The sequence below is a fragment of the Schistocerca nitens genome, chromosome 6 (genome assembly GCF_023898315.1).
Source record: "Schistocerca nitens isolate TAMUIC-IGC-003100 chromosome 6, iqSchNite1.1, whole genome shotgun sequence".
Classification (NCBI taxonomy): Eukaryota; Metazoa; Arthropoda; class Insecta; order Orthoptera; family Acrididae; genus Schistocerca; species Schistocerca nitens.
Window position 1 is genome coordinate 300,546,166 of NC_064619.1, and position 10,927 is coordinate 300,557,092.

Genomic DNA, 10,927 nt, shown 5'->3' on the forward strand with positions numbered 1-10,927 from the left:
GAGCAAAGACAACGTATGGAAAGAAATTAAACACCTTTGGCAAGATAGGAATAATGTTACCATTAGAAACCTTTACACTATACGCAATAATATTCTGTTTCGCCGCTCTCATCCTGACAGCAACAATTGGTTACTATGCGTTCCTGACAAGCTTGTTAACAAATTAATTTGGTATACTCATTTAAGTTACGCACATTATGGAGCCAGAAAATGTTTTCTTATACTGAGACAGAACTGTTATTTTGCGAACATGGAGAAACGTATACAACGAGTTTTAGCGTCATGTAAAATCTGCCAGAAAGCTAAGTCAGACACGACTTCACATATTCCTCCGTTACATCCCATTGTACCCGTTAAATTGAGACACATGGCCACTGTAGACATGTTTGGTCCGATACCCAGAACTAATAGAGGTTTTTGCTACATCTTTGTCGCTGTTGAACTCACTTCGAAATTTGTTACCTTCACTCCGTTACGCAAAGCTACTGCTAAAACTACTTCGAATGCGTTTGTAAAACATTTTTTATTTCATGTAGGGCATGTATTGAAAGTAATTTCCGACAATGGACCACAGTTTCGATCTGCTATATGGTCACGTATGTTACGAACAAGAAACATTTCTCCGATCTATATATCCAAGTATCACGCTTCTTCGAACCCTTGTGAACGTCTAATGAAAGACATTTGCAAACTATGTAGAATATACTGCTATAAAAAACTTATTGATTGGGACACACACATACTCTCATTCCAGGATGTAATTAACTCCATACCAAATGAATCTACTCTGCTATCTCCGACTGTTATATTGAAAAATGTTGAACCACCCAAAAAAATTAAAGAACTAGTATCTTTTCCTACATCTCGTCGACTACGCCACCATGAAACAATTGACATTGCGCTCAACAACATCAAACGTGCCGCAGAGCGCCGGAGAAGACAGCAAAAACAGGTTTGTACACTCCGTGACTTTCACTATTTATCCAACAGAGGAAAGAGTAGATGCAGTAAATTTGAGCTTCTATACGCAGGTCCATATCGATTTCGCAGCATTCCTCACCCCAATGTAGTACACGTCGAAACTTTGAGAACCAGAAAAAGCAAGGGCAATCACCATGTCTCCAATATTAAACCCTTTATTGAATGAACATACTTTATGATTTATCACACTGTAATGCCATTTCCTGATTTTTATATGACCACTTATGCAATTCTACGTATGTGACTAGTTACTGATGATTATCATATTTTTTCCTGGCAAGTGCCCGACAAGGTAAGGTTAGTAGGTCGCTTTTCTTGTCGTTACACATCAGACCGTGCACATTTTTCCAGATAAGCTTACATATTTTATGACCCCTTATACAATTCTATGTATGTGACTACTTACTGATGATTATAATATTTTTGGCAAGTGCCCGGCAAGGTAAGGTTAGCAGGTCGCTTTTCTTGTCGTTATATATCAGACCGTGCACATTTTCCATTTTTTGTGGTAGTATGATTGTTTTCCTATCGAAAGTAGAATTTTTGTCTGTATGCACTATGTAATCTTTAAGATATAACAAACACCAGTTGACTTTGACATTTTGCCTTATGATATCTCAACATCGTGACTATTTTACATTTTTTTTGCTAGTACATTATGATACTCTGTGGACATTTTTTGCACTTGAAAACTGTCTATGTTTTTGACATAATACGTTTTCTGTCATGCTATGTTGTTTGCTTAATTATATCACTCGAAACAAGTTTTATTTAATGAGTATATGATTTAAATGCAAGATATTAATCCTTATTCATCATTTTCAGATAGCAATAACATGTAAAAGAAATAAATTAAACAACCACAGTGGTTTACTCTCAAATGGAAATTTCACCTTCGGAATGAACGAAAGAAAATGCAATACCTTGTCATGAAGAGTAAATGGATCAGAATTAACAAGCATTAACAAGAATATACTATACACATCGTATGATATCAGTCTTAACTAATTATTTTTCTTTCAGAAAACGAGGCGATTGATGCAGGCTGTCAGACAGAACTACACATCTTAGTTTTAGTTATGAAATATGCTAGAAATAAGAAACTCTATACTATGAATAGTTGTATGAAGTAAATCGTAATATGAATAATGAATAATGAATAATGAAGTGTCTTTTTTGCAGTTGATAATAAATGATGATGAATAGTTATATGAAGAACATGCTAATATGAAAAATGAAGTTTTTCTTTGCAGGTGATGATAGTGATGGAGTTATGGTAATATGAATAATGAAGTTTTTCTTTGGAGATGATGATAATGATGACGTTTATATATTTACTGTTAGCTAAGAAATGCTCTGTAGTTATTTAAGTATTTGTTGCCGTTCCTTTTGACAATATGTCTTATGTCGCATGGTATAATGACTGAATGTTTTGGAAAAGACAGCTAGAGTACATACATATTGAGTACACGTTTCATTACCTGTTAATTCGAAGTTCACTACTTTTCAGCATAATATGCATTTCTTTTCTCAGCTCAATAATCCATTTTGTATTTTTTCCAGGAGAAGCTTTTCATGATATTAATATGCTATAAACACTTAGTTATGAAACCTGTTCTAATACTTGCATTTTTTTACCCATTTGTGTGTATCATTCATGAATGTGATCACATATACTCTACTTGTTTCATAACCTTGCTACAGCTGACTCATGACGAATGACGTTATTAATCCTTATTTCCAGCAATAAGTCAAAAGCAAATATTTTCATGCCCCAGCAATTAATTATCGATCTCAACGCAATGCATTGCTAGCACAAAAAAATCTATTACCAGTCCCAGCTTTTACCGGTATACAACCAAATAATGCTACCAGTTTAAGATATATTTCTAGTCCTAAATGTAACGCAAATTTCTCTGATGTATTCATTCCATTATTTCTATGTATTATTGTAATACAGACTTTGAATAATAGTTCCAATGTCTTATATTTTAAATTTGTCTTATGTCACTTACATGATATCATATATGAATACCAGTAGCTTGATGCTACACTCATTAGCTCCTGTTTTGAATGATGACTTCTGAACAATATTGAATAAGGTTTTGTAAAACTATATGAATACTTTGTAACTGGCCAATGAGTGCCAATAATTACCGCAATCAGATGAGTTATGAAAAGTGTTTTGTAATATTCAATACTTGCTACACGTTTAGTAACTGGCCAATGAATGCCACTGTTTACTGTAATATGATGACTTATGTATAAATGCTATGCCATTAATTAACTCTTGCTTTGAATGATGACTTCTGAATAATGTATAAAAATGGTTTGTAGCTGGCCAATGAGTGCCATTATTTACTGTAATCAGATGACTTATGAATAATGTTCTGTAATACTCCATACATAGTACAGAAATGTTTCGTAACTAGGCAATGGGTGCCAACAATTACTCAAATCGGTGATAGACTAGTGTAATTCTCTATGATGACTAGCATAAGACTTAATGTCCTTCACCTTCTGACCTAATTACCAGAAATTACTGCAATATCCGTTTGTCCTGTTCATCCTCATGATCATGGAGCACTATATTTGGTTTTTGTACTAATTCTACGTTGGTGAAAGAGTATGGATTCTACAAGAATGTGGTGTTGACACATCATGCTGTCCACCACCTTGAACGATGGAGATGTTATTATGGTCCTACTGTTTGGTGTACCTAATGTACTATGAAAATGATAACATTGAATATTAATACAACATTTAAATGTCTTGGCTACACTGATAAATACTTCAGGGAAGAGAACTTCAGATTGTCTCACTTGGTGTTGTGCTTCTGTAGAAAGATATGGACTTTCAGTGCAGCTATGTGCAACCTACTGTGCTACAACCATGATGCAATCCTTCCCATTCCTTTCCTAGTTCTTGTAAAATGGTAAAGACGTATACAGTGCGTTTAAATTGTTGTAGAAAGATAAAGACTTTTACAGTGTGTGTGCACTTCATTTCATTTGTTAACAAGATTAGTTGTCCTAAATATGCTAAAGACTTCTACAGTGCGTGTGCACTTTATTGCACTTCATGATATGTTATGTAAAAATGCTAAAGACTTCTACAGTGTGTGTGCACTTTATTTCATTTTTAGGGTAATCAGTTCTTGTAAAATGCTAAAGATTTTTACAGTGCGTGTGCACTTTATTTCATTTGTTAATAAGATCAGTTGTCCTAAAAATACTAAAGATTTATACAGTGTGTGTGCACTTTATGTCATTTGTTAATATATTTTGTATTCAGTGCGTGTGCACTTTATTTCACTTCATGATATGTCCTGTAAAAATGCTAAAGACTTATACAGTGCGTGTGCACTTTGTCATTTGTTAATATCTTTTGTACTCATTGCGTATACATTTTGTCATTACTTAATATGTTCTGCACTTATTAATAATGTATATATTCTGTGACTGTAGACTTAGTTAATTAAGTAGATTTTAGAAAAATTTGTTGCTCATGACAAGTCCAATTGACTCACCATCGCTGCCAAATTTTTGACCCCCCCCCCCCCCCCCCCCCAGTGGAGGGTTATGTAAGAAGTCCGAGCAGATGTAATTTCGATGTATTGCTCACGCGCTGCCTGCGATATGCAAGGTATAAGAGAATCTCAGACCAGAGAGCAGTGTTGACTGGAGTAGGAACTGTGTAGCTGTAGCAGTAAGTTGTTGCTAGCGTCCAGTCTGGTGTATCGTGTTGGCTGGGCCGGTCGTGGTGCAGCGATGCCGGAGCCTGAGCGTTATTGTATAAGGTAAAAGCAGCCTCGCGCATATGTAGTATTGTTATCTCAAGTCCCATGTAAATGTTTTAAAAACAGGGCAGGGTCGCCAAGTGTATCCTCCCCACAAATATAAAAATAATATTATGAATAAATTCCTCATTTAGTGTAACCTCAAAACAGAAAAATTCCTAAACCTCTCAACAGTAAAAAATATAATTATGTCGTTCACATTCAGTGTAACGTCCCAACAAAAAATAAATTCAGTAACCTGGTAATAATACAATGTAACTAACCTCTCACTTAAATTGTCGCTCACTTATAACTTTTCAATAATTGACTGTGAATTTAACCTGGTAAATTTTGGACGTCAGCAGTGCTGCATCATGGCCCTGAAAGATCATTCTGAATAAAAAAAGAAAAATTCTTACCTCAATGAAGTCGCCGGATAACGCATATATATCTGCTCTTACAATAAATTTTCCTGGCACAGCCCTGTGCAATGCTGGCCGATAGATTTGTCATTAATGAAAGGAAACAACTGATTTTTCTTTTGCAATAATCGGGATGATCATGGATTGGAGAAATTAGTAAATTCTTTAAATTGAAATGAATGGTTGTTAAAAGCTACTTTTTATGAGAAAGATTATTATTAGGACATTTTTTAAAACATTTACATGGGACTTGAGATAACAATACTACATATGCGCGAGGCTGCTTTTTACCTTATACAATAATGCTCAGGCTCCGGCATCGCTGCCCCACGACCGGCCCAGCCAACACGATACACCAGACTAGACTGCTCGCTAGCAAAAACTTACTGCTACAGGTACACAGTTCCTCCTGCAGTCAACACTGCTCTCTGGTCTGAGATTCTCTTATACCTTGCATTATCGCAGGCAGCGCGTGAGCAATACATCGAAATTACATCTGCTCGAACTTCTTACAAACTTTAGTTGAGTTGAAATGCAATAACAGGTCTGAGAGAAGAACAGCGCTTGTCACCCAGGAGCTTGATTGGATGAACATTGATATTGCTGCCTTCAGTGAAACCAGAGAAGGTAAAATTACAGAGTTCGGTTCAAGTTACACGATCTTCTGGGAGGGAGAATATGAAGGAGATCGTCGCTTTCAGGGTGGTGGATTCGCTGTAACGACCACATTGATGAATGATTATCAGATAATTCCAGCTGGTCTAAGTAATATAGAATTTCGCCTCTCCGAATTCCGGTGTCTGGAGGTAAATTTATGACTCTAATATCTACATACTCTCCATCACTGGATGCTGACGTAGACACTAAAGATCAGCTCTATAACCTGTTGAGCAGAACCAACACCAAAGTACCACTTCGAGACAAGCTCTTTTTACTTGGTGATTTCAACGCCAGAGTTGGTATGGAGCAATGTGATGGGGAAACAAGGACTTGGCAGCTGCAATGGTAATGGTCTATTGCGCCTTGGTTAATGTGCTGAACATGAACTCTTTATTGACAACACCCAATTCCACCTACCTAATCGCTACAACACTTGGATGCATCCTCGCTCGTAGCAGTGGCACATTCTTGACTATATCATCACCAGGCAATGGGCAGACCGTCAGCTCCTGTTTTGTTGGTTGAAGATCTCAATCTGTCTTAAACCAAAAAGATTTATTCACAACCTGTTGAGACCGGAATACCTCTACGCTTGAATTTCAATCCATTGCTACCGATTACAGAAATGCTGTCTCAAACAAAGCTGGCTAGTCGTCAAGTCAGCACTAACAGTTCAAATTAAGAATGGACCACACTTCATAATGTCATTACTGAGTTAAAGAAACAATTTGTTTTGTGAAGAAAAAAAGACAACACTGGTTTGATGAAAATAGTGAACAAATTATGCGTCTGATCAATGCCAAAAGAGAAGCCCATATATCCTTGGTTCAGCATCCGTCTTTCCGCGTAAAGAAATCACATTTAATTGAACTTAAGGGGAAATGTCAGGCACAAATTAGGGAAATCATGAACAAAAAGCTGAAGAGCTCAAAGATTATCTGATGCCCGTGACCTGTAGAACTTTTTTTGCAGGCATAAAGGAATTATAAGGCCCAATTCGATCCTCGTTAGGAAAATTGTAGCCTGTTGTCAGTTCCATCACTTTAACTGAGAATGAAAAAAATTTAGAGCGTTATAAGGAACATTTCTCCGTGCCTTCTAAATCGTACTTCCAATGTTGCCGAGGACTTTCTATATAACGCTCCTCAGCAATCCCAACAACCATGGATGGCACTCCCCCATATACAGAGCCTTTATTAACGCACTCCATCAGTTAACACCAAGACCTGATAATATTCCTCTGGAACTTATACAAAATGGAGGTACATCCTTGAAGAATAGACTTTTTACTCTGAGCACCTTAATTTGGGAAACTCGAGAAGAACCTGATGACTTGGAGAATATTACCGTTATTACTATCTTTAAGAAAGGCGACCGTAGTATATGCGGGAACTATCGTAGTATAATGCTGTTGTCGGTGATCTTTTGTGCTGGACAATCCAGGACAGCTGCAGATAACAACAGAAGCCTCTATATTTATTTTTCTATGATGTGGTAAAAGCCTTTGATTCAGTACCTAGATCTTCCATGTGGAAGGTCCTAAGTCATTTTCGTTGTCCTGAACACAATACGGATCTGGTTAAAGCACTACATCATGGAATGTCTGGGTAGGTTATTCATGGTAACACTGCATTTGATTCGTTTCCAATCACTCAGAGTTTGAAAAAGGCTGTGTGCTTGCTCTACCACTCTTCGTGTACGAATCATTTGCAAACAGCCAAGGTATGGAGATACAATTTCGTTTTGATGTAGATCTCTTCAGTCTGGCAAGACTTAGTTTGGAACGACGTACCAAGGTTACTCAGTTGACAGAAATACTGTAAGTCAATGACACTTTATCTCCTGCTCTAACACCGGCAGAATTACAACTGTTAATCAGCTGCTTTAAAACTGTATGTTATCGCTTTGGTCTTACCATCAGTGCGGGAATAACGAAGGTACTCGCACAATCTGTCCTGGGAGTAACTCTTCCTCAGTTCAATATCTCTACAGTAAACATAGAGCTGGATCCGCTCAGCATTTGGACGGTTAATACAAAGGGTCTTCATGAATAAAGACATAAAGCTGCAAACCAAACCCATGGTGTACAGAGCTGTTGTACGTTTCTATGCTCCTGTATGACTGTGAAGCTTCGACACTCTATCGCCATGATATCGAGAAAGTCGAAGGCTTCCACCAACAAAAAGTCAGATACATCTCGAACATTAAGTGGGAGGACCATGTGATCCACACTGCGGTTATCGAGAAGGTGCATCTAAACAGGATTGAGGCGACCATCATTGCTCATCAATTGAGAGGGTTAGGTCATATCCATCGCATGAGTGATACAAGGCTTCCCCGCCAAATCCGTCATGGTGAACTCTACTCAGGACGTAGACCTCTCAAGCGCTTTAAAGGCCACGTACAACACATCATTAAGACGACTGGAATAAACATACGAACATGGAAGAATATCCTCTGGACCCCTTACTGTGGAGGAGCACTATATCCACTGCTGTCAACTTCTACATCTACATCTACATTTATACTCCGCAAGCCACCCAATGGTGTGTGGCGGAGGGCACTTTACGTGCCACTGTCATTACCTCCCTTTTCTGTTGCAGTCGCGTATGGTTCGCGGGAAGAACGACTGTCTGAAAGCCTCCGTGCGCGCTCGAATCTCTCTAATTTTACATTCGTGATCTCCTCGGGAGGTATAAGTAGGGGGAAGCAACATATTCGATACCTCATCCAGAAACGCACCCTCTCGAAACCTGGACAGCAAGCTACACCGCGATGCAGAGCGCCTCTCTTGCAGAGTCTGCCACTTGAGTTTGCTAAACATCTCCGTAACGTTATCACGGTTACCAAATAACCCTGTGACCTGTGACGAAACGCGCCCCTCTTCTTTGGATCTTCTCTATCTCCTCCGTCAACCCGATCTGGTACGGATCCCACACTGATGAGCAATACTCAAGTATAGGTCGAACGAGTGTTTTGTAAGACACCTCCTTTGTTGATGGAGTACATTTTCTAAGGACTCTCCCAATGAATCTCAACCTGGTACCCGCCTTACCAACAATTAATTTTATATGATCATACCACTTCAAATCGTTCCGCACGCATACTCCCAGATATTTTACGGAAGTAACTGCTACCAGTGTTTGTTCCGCTATCATATAATCATACAATAAAGGATCCTTTTTTCTATGTATTCGCAATACATTACATTTATCTATGTTAAGGGTCAGTTGCCACTCCCTGCACCAAGTGCCTATCCGCATTATATTTATATATATTGTCATTTATATATATTGTGAAAAGCAATGGTCCCATAACACTCCCCTGTTGCACGCCAGAGGCTACGTTAACGTCCGTGGACGTCACTCCATTGATAACAACATGCTGTGTTCTGTTTGCTAAAAACTCTTCAATCCAGCCACACAGCTGGTCTGATATTCCGTAGGCTCTTACTTTGTTTATCAGGCGACAGTGCGGAACTGTATCGAACGCCTTCCGGAAGTCAAGGAAAATAGCATCTACCTGGGAGCCTGTATCTAATATTTTCTAGGTCTCATGAACAAATAAAGCGAGTTGGGTCTCACACGATCGCTGTTTCCGGAATCCATGTTGATTCCTACAGAGTAGATTCTGGGTTTCCAAAAACGACATGATACGCGAGCAAAAAACATGTTCTAAAATTCTACAACAGATCGACGTCAGAGATATAGGTCTATAGTTCTGCGCATCTGCTCGACGACCCTTCTTGAAGATTGGGACTACCTGTGCTCTTTTCCAATCATTTGGAACCTTCCGTTCCTCTAGAGACTTGCGGTACACGGCTGTTAGAAGGGGGGCAAGTTCTTTCGCGTACTCTGTGTAGAATCGAATTGGTATCCCGTCAGGTCCAGTGGACTTTCCTCTGTTGAGTGATTCCAGTTGCTTTTCTATTCCTTGGACACTTATTTTGATGTCAGCCATTTTTTCGTTTGTGCGAGGATTTAGAGAAGGAACTGCAGTGCGGTCTTCCGCTGCGAAACAGCTTTGGAAAAAGGTGTTTAGTGTTTCAGCTTTACGCGTGTCATCCTCTGTTTCAATGCCATCATCATCCCGGAGTGTCTGGATATGCTGTGTCGAGCCACTTACTGATTTAACGTAAGACCAGAACTTCCTAGGATTTTCTGTCAAGTCGGTACATAGAATTTTACTTTCGAATTCACTGAATGCTTCATGCATAGCCCTCCTTACGCTAACATTGACATCGTTTAGCTTCTGTTTGTCTGAGAGGTTTTGGCTGCGTTTAAACTTGGAGTGAAGCTCTCTTTGCTTTCGCAGTAGTTTCCTAACTTTGTTTTTGTACCACGGTGGGTTTTTCCCGTCCCTCACAGTTTTACTCGGCACGTACCTGTCTAAAACGCATTTTACGATTGCCTTGAACTTTTTCCATAAACACTCAACATTGTCAGTGTCGGAACAGAAATTTTCGTTTTGATCTGTTAGGTAGTCTGAAATCTGCCTTCTATTACTCTTGCTAAACAGATAAAACTTCCTCCCTTTTTTTATATTCCTATTAACTTCCATGTTCAGGGATTCTCCAACGGCCTTATGATCACTGATTCCCTGTTCTGCACTTACAGAGTCGAAAAGTTCGGGTCTGTTTGTTATCAGTAGGTCCAAGATGTTATCTCCACGAGTCGGTTCTCTGTTTAATTTCTCGAGGTAATTTTCGGATAGTGCACTCAGTATAATGTCACTCGATGCTCTGTCCCTACCACCCATCCTAAACATCCGAGTGTCCCAGTCTATATCTGGTAAATTGAAATCTCCACCTAAGACTATAACATGTTGAGAAAATTTATGTGAAATGTATTCCAAATTTTCTCTCAGTTGTGCTGCCACTAATGCTGCTGAGTCGGGAGGCCGATAAAAGGAGCCAACTATTAACCTAGCTCGGTTGTTGAGTGTAACCTCCACCCATAACAATTCACAGGAACTATCCACTTCTACTTCACTACAGGATAAACTACTACTAACAGCGACAAACACGCCACCATCGGTTGCATGCAATCTATCCTTTCTAAACACCGTCTATGCCTTTGTAAAAATT